The following is a 12,987-nucleotide window of genomic DNA, read 5'->3' as shown; positions in this document are numbered from 1 at the left end:
ACCGCACATTGTCGCCGCGCCTCAGGTTTCCCCACCTGTCCTTATGGCTGAGACTAAACAGCTGCCTCTAAAATCAACACAGCAGTTAGCGCTGGGAGCAGAAAAAGCCTCGAGTCCTGGCTGGCGGCATCCAGAGACTACTGCCCTCCAGCGGGCCAGAGTATACTTCGTTACTTATCCCGGCCCTTAAAGTATCATAAAGCTGATTGTTACTAAAGTCAACTTCCAAGCTTTGAAAAGGGATTTCTATGACCTTAAATTATGATCTTAAAATACTGATGAAGTTTGACTTGTGAAATCCAAAGACATTTTACCCTAGTTACAACTGATGGCTTATAATCCAAATATCCATCTCTTATATAAATGAACAATGATCTCTGTCCATCAAATAGGAAATAAACTCATTCCCAAACGCAATTTTTACCTGTTCTAGGACATGTGTATTTAGCGTGTTATTTCTTCTCCAAGGGTTGCCTGAGGTTCATCGCTGTTGCAACGTGACTTTCATTCAGAAGCTTATAGTGGAGGATTGTTCTTCATTTTCTTAACACTTGACTTAATTTTCATTTAGGCTCTCTTTGCACCAGCTGGTAGAAACCATCCCGAGTAATGTGGCGGTTCCCTGGGACGTCCACTTTTTCCCTGGACTCCACTGCCACTGTTCCTGCCTTGGGTCCCTCCACTTCCCATGTCTAGTCTCTCCCTCCTGCTCAAGGAAATCTTTTCTAGGCGGGCGTGGTGGGCTGGAGGTGGCAGGAGCCTTGCTTGTACTCACGGCCATGTCCTCTTTCAATCTGCTGCCTGTGCACTAGTCCTGTCTGTCCAGACTGTCCAGAACCAGAGGAAACTCCACTCTTCTCTGCTTTCGGCTCCTGTTATCTCTCCCGAACAAGGAGCACAGGACTGTGGACTGACTGAACAGGGAGAAGGGTCAAGGGTATTTCAGAGCACATCATCCCACTGTCCCAACTAAAAAAAAAAGCATTTGAAAATCACTTACAGTAAGGTGTCAGTGACTCATCACAGTATTTTACCTAGAGTCATACTTTGAAGAAGAATGAGAGAGTGCTGGTGGGATTTCACTCATCAGCTGTTGTGGAGGCAGAAGAAGAATTTTCTCTGTCCTAAATCAGTACACGCAGGTCTGCCACTCTGTAGGACAGACCCCTGGCCCTGCTGGCATCCGCCCATGATACGGCTTATACTTTGGGGCACCGGGGTGGCTCAGTCGGTTAAGCGTCGGACTCTTGATTTCAACTCACGTCATGATCTCACGGGTTTGTGGGGTCGAACCCCATGTCGGGCCGTGTGCTGACAGTGCAGAGCCTGCTTGGGATTCTCTCTCTCTCTCTCAGTAAATAAATAAACATTTTAAAAAATACTGCTTACACTTTGCTCCATGACTGGGTTCCCACTTGTTCACATTTTTAATATCCTCCCCTGACCAACAGCTAAACCACACTGTTTCCTTTTAAAGGGAAGCTGTCTGCGTGTTGGCAAAGATTAAATCTTGTGTGCATATCTGATTCCATGAAAGAAATTGTATTCAGTTTCCTGGATACTTCCAAACCATTGCTGTGCTCCTGTGTTAGCTTAATCCAATGGTTCTGCAAGTGTGAGGATCCCCAAACTAGCGGCATTACCATCACCCCAGAGCTCGTTAGAAAAGCAAATTTAGGGGCACCTGGGTGGCTTGGTCGGTTGGGCATCCGACTTTGGCTCAGGTCATGATCTCACGGTCCGTGAGTTCGAGCCCCGCATCGGGCTCTGTGCTGACAGCTCAGAGCCTGGAGCCTGTTTCAGATTCTGTGTCTCCCTCTCTCTCTGACCCTCCCCTGTTCATCCTCTGTCTCTCTCTCTGTCTCAAAAATAAATAAACATTTTTTTAAAAAAAGCAAAGCGAATTTATAACCCTGACCTCAGACTTACAGAACTGGAAATCTGTGCAGGTTTTTTTCACAGTTTTATTGAGAAATGATTGGTATACATCACTGTATACATTTAAGGTATACATGCTGTACACAGCATGATGGTTTGATTTTCACATATTGCGAAATGATGATCACAACAGGTTTAGTTAACATCTATCATCTCACACAGATAGGATAAAAAGAAAAAAAAATTCGCCTTGTGCTGCCAACTCTTAGGACCGACTCCCGTAACAGCTTTCCTGTGCATCTCACAGCCGTCTATTGTCGTCTATTGTACTTTCCAGCCCGCCCTAGTGCAGCTTTATCTTCTAACTGGACCTTTGTGCTTTCGACCACCTCCCTCCAATTTCCCTTTCTGGCCAACAACCCTCACTCTGGTAACTGCAAGTCTGATCTCTTTCTGTGATACTGGTGGTGGTGTTCTTGTTAGACTCCACCTCTGAGTGAGATCATACAGTATCTGTGTTTCTCTGACTTATTCCATTGGACATAATGCCTTCAAGGTACATCCATGTTGTTGCAAACGGTAGAACTGTCTTAGCTGTCTTTTTTATGGCTGGAGAGTATTTCATTGCACAACAACTTCTTTATCCACGCATCCATCGATGGACACTTAGGTTGTTTCCATGTCTTGGCTGTTGCGAATAATACTGCTATGAATGAGGCGGTACAGGCATCTTTTCGAGTTAGTGTTTTTATTTCCTTTAGATATATTCCCAGAAGTGGAATCGCTGGATTGTATGGTATTTCTATTTTTAATTTTTAGAGAATCCTCCATACTGTTTCTACAGTGGCTGCACCAATTACATTCCCACCAACAGTGCACAGGGGCTCCCTTTCACCAACGTCCTCACCAGCTTTTGTTATCTCTTGTCTTTTTGACCATGGCCATTCTGACAGCTGTGAGGTGATATCTCGTCATGGTTTTGATTCGCATTTCCCTAATGACCGGCAATGTTGAGCATCTTCTCATGTACCTGTTGACCATTTGTACGTCTTCTTTGGGAAAATGTCTATTCAGGTCCTTTGCTCATTTTTTACTTTCAGTTTTTGGTTTTTGATGTTACATTATATGAGTACTGCATATATTTTGGATATTAATTCCTCGTCAGATATATAGTTTGCAAATATTTTTTCCCATTCCATAGGTTGTCTTTTCATTTTGTTGATGACTTCCTTTGCTGTGGAGAAACTTTATATTTTGATGTAGTCCCACATGTTTATTTTTTATTCTGTTGCTTGTGCTTTAGGTGTCATTTCCAAAAATTCATTACGAAGGAGCTTCGTTCCTATGTTTTCTTCTAGGAGTTTCATGATTTCAAATCTTACATTTAAGTTTGTAATCCACTCTGAGTTAATTTTTGCGAGTGGGATAAGAACAGGAGTCAGCAATCTGTGTTGTAACAAGAAACTCTCCAAGTTATTCTAATGCCCAATCAAGTTTGAGAACCACTGGCTTAATCTATTGTTTACTGCAGTAAGAGTAGCTATAGACCCAAACGGGGCATTCCTAGCCCTTGCAAAGGTCAGAATGCAGCCTGCTGTAGAGCCACAATCAAATTAATACATACAGCATGATAAGATTCTCCAACTATAGACTATACTGCCTTGGAGAACATTTGTCATGTAGGAATCTCTTAGGATTTTTCCTGTTGCAAGGAACAGAAACTCTTTCAAGAGAACTTAAATGAAATTGGGAAGCCTGTTTTCTCTTTCGTCAGGTGCACTAATTGACCTAAAGCTCTTCAGCTCCTTTTAGCCTAAATTACATTATAACACGTTATTAGACCATCAATAATTAATAACTAAGACTAACACTCTTCCTCTGGGGAAATGAAAATACAAAAAAAAAACCAAAACCAAAACCAAAAAACCCCAAGAATTTTGAAACCGAAAAACTGCAATTCATCTTGAACACGCAAAATTAAATAAACTTTTAAATAGGGTTCTAAAACAATGCTTTAAGGAAACGGTTCCTGACCTAAAATGCTTTCTCCAACTTGATTTTCAAACACCACCAAAAGACGATGCTTCATCTGCAAAATTACTTTTGTTCTCCGAGCACGTATCAAGCCAGAGAATGAGAACCGGCACATTCGGAGGGGCAGGAAATGCTTTTCCCTCCCAGAGCTGCAGATGGAAGAGTGGTTGATAACTAAGATCGTGGCGCCATCTACAGGTCCTGAGGAGGATCGACAGCATGACCAGACTGCTTGTAGACTGGGTTAGAAAAAGAAGGGAGTCGTGGTAAAACCAAACACCTGTAAGTGCAGGAGCGGCCAGAGTCGTGGAACCACAGTACCTTCTCCAAGCTGCTGCAACTCTACCTGTGATGGTCTCTGCGGTCCAGAGCTAGAGCTCTACCCCAGATCCTGCTACCTCAAGTGCGGTCGGGGGGGACAGCGGCTTGAGCATGCTTTGAGATCTAGTGAGAGATGGAAATTCTCAAGCCCCACTCCAGACCTACTCAATCAGAATCTTCAGTTTCCAGGTGATGTGTACCCTCACCGAGGTCTGAGAAGCTCTGTTCTGTGTGCTTTCCCAACGACTGAGGCCACTATTCCCGATTTCACAAAAGCAGGTTAGGGGACATAGGGTGGAGAAGGAAAACACACCTCACCAACGGATAGAACTGCACAGACTTGATGAGAGGATGCCGTTCATTAGCATTAAATATCAGCAAGTTATTAACCCATGCCAAGAGTAAAAGCAGAGCCATGATATTACAAATATTACATTTTCCAAAGACGCACTCTGTTATTTTCCAAAGACAGTACTTTGAGGACCTCTGCCTCATCCGCAGCTGTCTAAAGACCGAAAGCTTTCCTGCCTCAATTCCACTGATTCATGTGCCTTGTGTCTACCGAGCTCCCCCTTCAAGGTAGTTCATAATGTCTCCTGGATGTCAGCCAGAAGCTTTCCTCCCCTGGATTCCCAGAACACTCTCCCCACTACCCCTCTACACCCTTACGCTCCTTCTCAGGACCCTTACTGTTGTACAAAATAATTCTTTACTTGCCTTGGCTCCTTTTTTCAATCATAATTGCCTTGAAAAAAAAAGAGCCATGATTATGCATTTGAATTCATTAATTTATTCTAATTCTAAGCACCTACTATGTGCCAGGCATTATGCATTTGATTAAAATACAACGGGCACAATCCCAGCACTTATAGAGCTCATATATTTGTAGAGTAAAATGTCAAATAACGATAACAGAATAATAGGTAATCGATAACAATATGTGGGTCAAGAATACGGTGTTTGGGGGCCATCTAACTTAGACTTGGAAGAACTACTTAAAAATCTCAGCTAAAGGGACACCTGGGTGGCTCAGTCGGTTAAGTTTCTGACTCTTGGTTTCAGCTCAGGTCATGATCTCACAGTTAGTGATTTTGAGTCCGGCATCGGGCTCTGTGCTGACAGCACAGAGCCTGCTTGGGATTCTTGCTCTCCCTTTCTCCCTGCCCCTCGTCCCCGCTCACACTCTCTCTCTCCCCCTCAAAATATAAATATAATATAAATAAGTAAGTAAGTAAAATCTCCAGGAAAGGATACAGAGTTAATCAGGCAAAGGGGGAAAGGAGACGGGAGAGTAGCAGAAGTCCTCCAGGAAGGGGGAATGCTTGCATCATTAAAACCGTATCTTGGGCATCAGATAATACCAAAAATAAAGTGTGTTTGACAAAGAGATCTGAAGAAACTCAGACACTAGGACTTGCCAGATATGGCAGGGGAGTATCTGGAGCGGGATGGGTGTTGGGGCGGGGGGATAGGAGAAAAAGTCTCGACAGCATACTGGATATTAAGAAAACAAATATAAGAGGCTGATGAATATACAAAAAATTTAAGGGATAGTGATCTTCAGCTTAAATTCAGCATTCCAGCCGAACATCCCACCAGTATAACAGAATAAGGATATTTTCAGACATGAAAGACTTCAAAGAATTTTCCTCCCATGCACCCTGTCCCAGAAAGCCACAGCAGGACATGTTCCACTCTAAAGGAGTAAACCCAAAGTAGAGGAGGACATGGCATTCTATGCAGGAGAGCCCAGTGTCAGGCTAGCAGCTCAGCCGGTCTCCAGAACCAGAGGGAAGGATAAACCAGAAGACCCCAGGAAGAACACCTCTGGAAAGTAATAAAACATTGATATGGTGGCACAGCGGGAAGTAATTCAAGATTATCTGTTATGATAATTACGGCAGATAGAGCAAGGTTAAAAAAAAAAAAAGAAGGCTATGGGACACTAGAGAGAAAAGACAGTAAGAAACAAACACAGCTCTCTGCTTGGCTCTGCAATGAACTATATTATACATTCATCAGAAAGCAAATGCTGATTATGAATTCAAAATGACTTAACTGGGAGCCACCTGGGTGGCTCAGTCGGTTGAGCCTCTGACTCTTGATTTCAGCTCAAATCATGGTCTCGCGGTTCCTGAGTTCAAGCCCCACATTGGGCTCTGTGCTGATAGTGCAGAGCCTGCTTGGGATTCTCCTTGCCTGCGCCCCCCCCCCCCCCGCCTCTCTCAAAAATAAAATAAACTTTAAAAAAACATAAAATGATTTAACTGGAATTTCTGCTACATTCTATTCGTTGCAGAAGTGTTCTATAAATGGGCTCAAGATGGTCCCTGTAAATTAGCCTATAATGGCCTGCTGTTTCTTTCTTCACAGCAGTCTAGGACCATCAGCCCAAAGCCCACCAGTGCCAAACTCAAATCTTCACACATCCATTTGCTTTAAATATAGTGAAAAAAAAAAAAAACCCAAAACAACAAAAAAAAACCTCCCATATTTTTAGCCAATTAGAGCATACTTACTGTACATAGCCCATGAAACTGCCTTGAACATCTGCCAACCACAGACGAGACAACACTACAGCTGTAAGAGACCCAAACTCCTGCTGCCCTTCGGAGCGGTTGCTGCTGAACAGCATTACCTAGACAGAGGAGTCCATTTGATTTTCCCTCCCCCCGCCCCTCCCCCACCGGGGGGTCCCCTTGTCCTGTTCCCCTCATGGGTGCTGGTCCCACACCACCATCTCTGGAACTAATTTCTCCTTAGTTCTGTCAGTTCTTATGGGTTTTGACCCTGCTACTGGGAGGAACTTCCCTCTCAGGCAATTGTGTTCAAGCGCCACCCAAATAAGGTTTGCGTGTTACTGCCTCTCCTGATCCTTTCTCCTGGATCGACGCCCAAATCTCCCAACTTATCATAACAAATTACAAACATTTCCACGTTCAAGAGGAGGCAATATAGACTTCACCTCTCCACACTGTAAAGAGTATGTGGGATGGGATATATATTCAGGGAACCATTCTTGGAAAAATACAATCTGTCACTAAGATCCATATACAAAAATTAACTGCATTTCTATTCAGTAGCAACGGTTAGGAGTATTAAATAGATACAATCTATACCAGGACACGACAAACATCAGATGTCTAGCAACAAAGCTAATGGAAGACGTATAAGACCTCTACACAGAAAACTACCAAATGTTACTGACAAACATTAAAGAAGTCTTAAATGGACAGATCTATCATATTCAAGGATTGGAAGAAATCTACAGTTGCCGTTTACACAGGCCAGTTAGGTCAAGTTGGTTAATTGTGTTTAAGCATTTATGTGGTTTTTTGTTTGTCTATTTTTTGAGAAATGCTCATTGTCCTAAAGTCTGCGTTGTCTGATCTTAGAACATTTATGTAATAAGGCACTTATACCCAGAATATATAAAAATCTGTAATGTCACTAGGACAATTTATAAAAGCTGGCCCAAAGATTTATATGGCCACTTCAAAAAAGAGGATATCCAAATGGGCAATAAACATGCAATGGAAGTTCAGCCTCATTACTGATCAGGGAAATGCAGAATGAAACCACAAGATTTGCTGCTGGTGGCTAAAAATACGTAAATGAAAAGAAAAAAGTAAAAAAAAAAAAACCCACTAGCAATATCAAATTTTGGCAAGGACTGGGGAAACTGGAATTCTCATATACTTAACGGTGGGAGTGTAAAAATGGTACAACTACTTCAGAGAACAGTCTGCAAAACATAACAAAGCTGAACACATTCCACTCCAAAATTGCACACACATGGGCACCAAAAGATGTGCATAAGAATGTTTATTAGGGCTATTTGTAATAGCCCCAAACAGAAAACCCAATGCCCACCAATGGGAAGATGAATAAAGTATGGTCTATTCATATGATTAAATATTATACAGCAATAAAAATGAGGGACCTCTTGCCACATCTACAATGGATCAGTTTCACAAGGTTGAGGAACAGAAGTCGTACACAGAAGGGTATCTAATATATATGAAGTTCAAAAACAGACCAAGTAATTTATGTGACAGAACTGAGAATAGTGGCTCTTAGGGGCTGAGAATTAGAAGGCAACAGGAGGGTGACCTTTGAGATGTAAAAATGTTCTGTTTCTTGATTTGGAAGGGTGATAATGAGTATGCACACTTTCCAAAAACTCATGGAGCTTAAGATTGATGGACTTTGCTGCCTATGTATTATGCTTCAATAGAGTGTTTAAAATTCATTTTAAGTGAATTTAAATGGTTTAAAGGATTTAACTCTCAGTGGAGGACGTGGCAGACCAAAGGGAGTGCCACGTGAGCTACAGACACCAGTTCCATGTGGAATTGCCTCACAAGGTCGTGTTATTTGTACAAGAAAGGAGACCACAGGGAATGCTGATTCCCCAAGCCATGACCCCCTGAACAAGGCAGAGCAGGCTCCTTTTATAAGCACTTGGGATGAAGATTCAGAGGGTCAACGTAACATTATAAGGAGGCCGAGACACTTTCTGGCACTTTCTGATTCATCTGCTCAGGTGTTTCCCTCAAATGTTTCTTTTTCTGTTGCAGCCATTTGTTAGTTTCTAAAAGGTAAGATGGACAGGCAGAAGCTTCTAGGAGGTTCCTGAGTTCAGGAGGTCAGGCTGGTGACAAAACCCCTCCTCTAGTTTTACTCTGCTCCTCATCCTTAAGGGGCACAGGCCAAAGGGCCATCTCCCGCAGCTACTTCCTGCCTGACGTGTGTGACGTCACAGGGGTTAGTAGAGGAGCAGAACTGTTTTCCCGGCTAGTCTGAGACATGCTTGCGTGTCACTGGGTTTAACCTCTAGCTGTTCACACCCTTGTGTTAGTACCATCTGCAGTTTTGCAGCCTCCATACGCTTGACCCCAAACTACCCAAGAGTTGGGTATGCAGGGTCCAAAAACTGATGAGAATAGCAGGATTATTAGTGACCCCAGAGAAGAGAGGAACCATGTGATCCTGGGTGGGTAGTGCCATTCTGCACATTCTGGAGGGATCTCCTCTTTGGTTGAAGGTAGGTAGGCAAGCTGCCTGATGAAAGATTTTCTTAATATTTACTTCTACTACAGCTGAGGTATTAATCCAGGTACTACATGAAGTATTAATTACTGCACAGACCTTCCTCCCACTAACAGGGAGTCCACAGCCAGTCTAGTATCTCTTACTGAAATTCACCAGAGAATTTAATTCCCAAGAGTGCCCTGCTGTGTTGATAGTTTTAGATATCCCTAGAACGACTGTGACAAAAACTAATATCAGGAAAAGCGCTCATTTTGAGATTGTAAGGCTAAAACATCGCACCCAGTTTCTAGAACCCAATGGACAAAGAGAACCAGAAAACTATCCATTTACTGTGCTAACTATGATCTGAGGCACTCGTTATTGAACAGTCGCAGAGAAAATGATTTCACCCACTCAAGGGGTGAGACAAGACTGAAGAAACCACATCAGCAGAGCCAGTATCATTCAGATTGAAACTCTCAGAGTTCAAACCTGAGAACCTCTATCCGTGGGGGCTTCACTTACCTCGTGGATGCAGAAGAACAGAAGTTACAGGCCTGTAAGTGACTCATACCTGTACTTGTGGTCATTTGTTTTGGGAGCGCCTTGGGGAGCCTGGGTGGCACAGTCGGTTAAGCGTCCGACTTCAGCCAGGTCACGATCTCGCGGTCCGTGAGTTCGAGCCCCGCGTCAGGCTCTGGGCTGATGGCTCGGAGCCTGGAGCCTGTTTCCGATTCTGTGTCTCCCTCTCTCTCTGCCTCTGCCCCGTTCATGCTCTGTCTCTCTCTGTCCCAAAAATAAATAAACGTTGAAAAAAAAAAATATTTTGGGAGCGCCTCCTCCTGAGTTTCTGGTGCCGGTGCCTTTTTCACTCTGGAGTGGTGGATCCAGGCCATGACTCCCTCTAATTTTATTTTATTTTATTTTTTTTAAATGTCTATTTTTATGTTTGAGAGAGAGAGGGAGAGAGAAAGAGCAAGCAGGGGAGGGGCAGAGAGAGAGGGAGACACAGAATGTGAAGCAGGCTCCAGGCTCTGAGCTGTCAGCACAGAGCCCGACGTGGGGCTCGAACTCACGAACCGTGAGATCATGACCTGAGCTGAAGTCGGCCGCTTAACCAACTGAGCTACCCAACTGAACCCCTCCCTCTAATATTAAGGAAGAATGTGTGGCTAATACTACTAGGTGGAGCCCTGTCTAGTTGGGCGTAACTGGTCCTGCAGCAACCCATTTTTCCATCTTTTGAGGTACACCTTCTCCCCAGGTCCATTGGGTGAAGTCCAATTTCAGTAGGTAGGGGGAGGTAAAAGCTTCCATACTCGTTGAGTGTCTCCACCACTTGTCAAAGGTTAATTATATGCTTAATAGCCAGAGAACCCTCTGGGTCTGGCAGTGAGGAGGAGTAGAGTTTGTAGGAAAGGGCCTCCCATACATCATTTTTTTTTTTTTTAGTTTATTTATTTATTTTGAGGGAGGAGCAGAGAGAGAAAGAAAGAGAGTGAAAGAGAGAGAAAGTGGAGGAGGGGCAGAGAGAGACAGAGAGAGAAAATCCCAAGAAGGCTCTACACTGTCAACGCAGGGCCTGACATGGGGCTCGATCTCATGAACCATGAGATCATGACCCGAGGCAAAATCAAGAGTTGGACTCTCAACCCACTGAGTCACCCAGGCGCCCTTCCCATAAGTCATCTTGAATAAGCTACGTTTGAGTTTACCTCTTGAGGCAGCCCTTATCCTAGAAAGGGATATTGGTAATAATAGTCTCAACCAATTTTCCTGTGTTTCTTGGCACAAACTAGCCAGGATCTTCTTCAGGGTTTTTTAGCCTGTTCTGTCTTTCCAGGATAGCTGCTCGGAGCGTGCAGTGGTTCCCATTCTCGGCAGCAGCTGACTGACCCTTATGAGCCCAATTCAAAGACTCACTCTAGCTCTCAGCTTCCTGCTCTGGGCTCTGCAATTACTTCCAGGACAGAGCATCTCTAGCTTATCCTTCTGGGCTCTAGGCCTTTCCGTGATCTCGGCTAGGTAATTCTTCACTATATGCCGGCTCTAGGATGTTTTTAAGAGGTTGCTTTTTTATATTTTAACTTATTTTCAGCAAGTCCAGGCTTTTAACTTATTTTCAGCAAGTCTTATCAGTCCTACCTTCAAAATACATCCAGAATTTTACCACTGCTCACCACACTCACTACCACTCCCCTGCCCCAGTCCTCAGGTCCTCTCGGCCTCTTAGGCGATTATTGCGAGGACCTCCTCACCCACTCCTCTGCCTCTACCCCTGTGTGTGCAGTCCATGCCTCAACACAGCGGCCCGAGGGAGCCTATTCAAACCTAAGTCATATCATGTCACCCCAATGACTTCCCATCAGACACGAAAGTCAAAGTGCTTTCTGTGACCAAAAAGTCCCACATAATCTAAGCCCTCATTGCTTCTCTGAACCCTTGACCCACTGTCTTATTACTTCTGCCTCTTTAACGTTTCATCAGGCGTTAGTAATCCAGTGCTGCATAACAAAACATCCCCAAGTCTAGCAGTTAAAAACAACAAAAGCAGGGCACATGGGTGGCTCAGTTTAGGTTAGCGTCCGCCTCTCAGTTTCGGCTCAGGCCATGATCTCACAGATTGTGAGATCAAGCCCCACATCAGGCTCTGTGCTGATGGTGCAGAGTCTGCTTGGGACTCTCTTTCTCTCCCTCTCTCTGACCCTTCCTCACTTGTATACTCTCTCTCTCTCTCAAAATAAATAAATAAACTTAAAACAAATTTCTTTTAATGAAAAGAAAACATCACAAGTCATGTTTTCCTTTGGTCAAGACTTCAGGAAGGGATCAGAAGCACTTCTCAATCAGGGTATTCAAGAGGCCTGCACTCAAGATATTATCTGGAGCTATGGCTGTCTGAAGGCTAGACTGGGGCTGGGATTAGACCTGCTTCGGTGATGGCCCACTTACATGCTGGCACATCAGCACTGGCTATAGCCTGGGACCTTTCCTCACGCTGCCTGGGTGTCCTCAACATCACAGCAGTTGGTTTCCCTCAGGGTGAGCGATCCAAGCAATCGAGGCAAAGCCACAATGCCTTTGCTGACTTGGCCTCAGAAATCACACATGGTCGGGGCGCCTGGATGGCTCAGTTGGTGAAGCATCCGACTTCAGCTCAGGTCATGATCTCACAGTCCGTGAGTTCGGGCCCCGTGTCGGGCTCTGTGCTGACAGCTCAGATGCTCTCTCTGTCTCAAAAAAATAAATAAATGTTAAAAAAAATTTTTTTAAAAAAAGAAGTCATACATGGTCACTTCTGTTGTGCTCTTTCATCATACTGGGCCAGCACTAAGTCAGTGTGAGAGCCAATTATACAAAGGCACGAACACCAGGGGGTGAGAATAGGGAGGCTGCCTATCACACTTTAACAGGCCAGGCATGGCCACCTCATGACCTTCACATTTACCACTTCCTTCTGTTTAAAATGTTCTTCCCCCGATGTCCATATGGCCAGCTCCCTCACTTCCTTTACATCTTTTTAAATATTATCTTTGGGATACCTGGGCGGCTCAGTCAGTTAAGCATCCGACTCTTGATTTCAGCTCAGGCCATGATCCCACAGTTTGTGAGATCGAGCCCCACATCAGACTCTGTGCTGACAGCACAGAGCCTGCTTGGGATTCTCTCTCTCTCTCTCTCTCTCTCTCCCTCTCTCTCTCTGCCCCTCCCCTGCTCATG

This window comes from Herpailurus yagouaroundi, unplaced genomic scaffold (genome assembly GCF_014898765.1).
Source record: "Herpailurus yagouaroundi ecotype Mexico unplaced genomic scaffold, PumYag 77, whole genome shotgun sequence".
Taxonomy (NCBI): Eukaryota; Metazoa; Chordata; class Mammalia; order Carnivora; family Felidae; genus Herpailurus; species Herpailurus yagouaroundi.
This window is presented reverse-complemented; position numbering follows the sequence as displayed.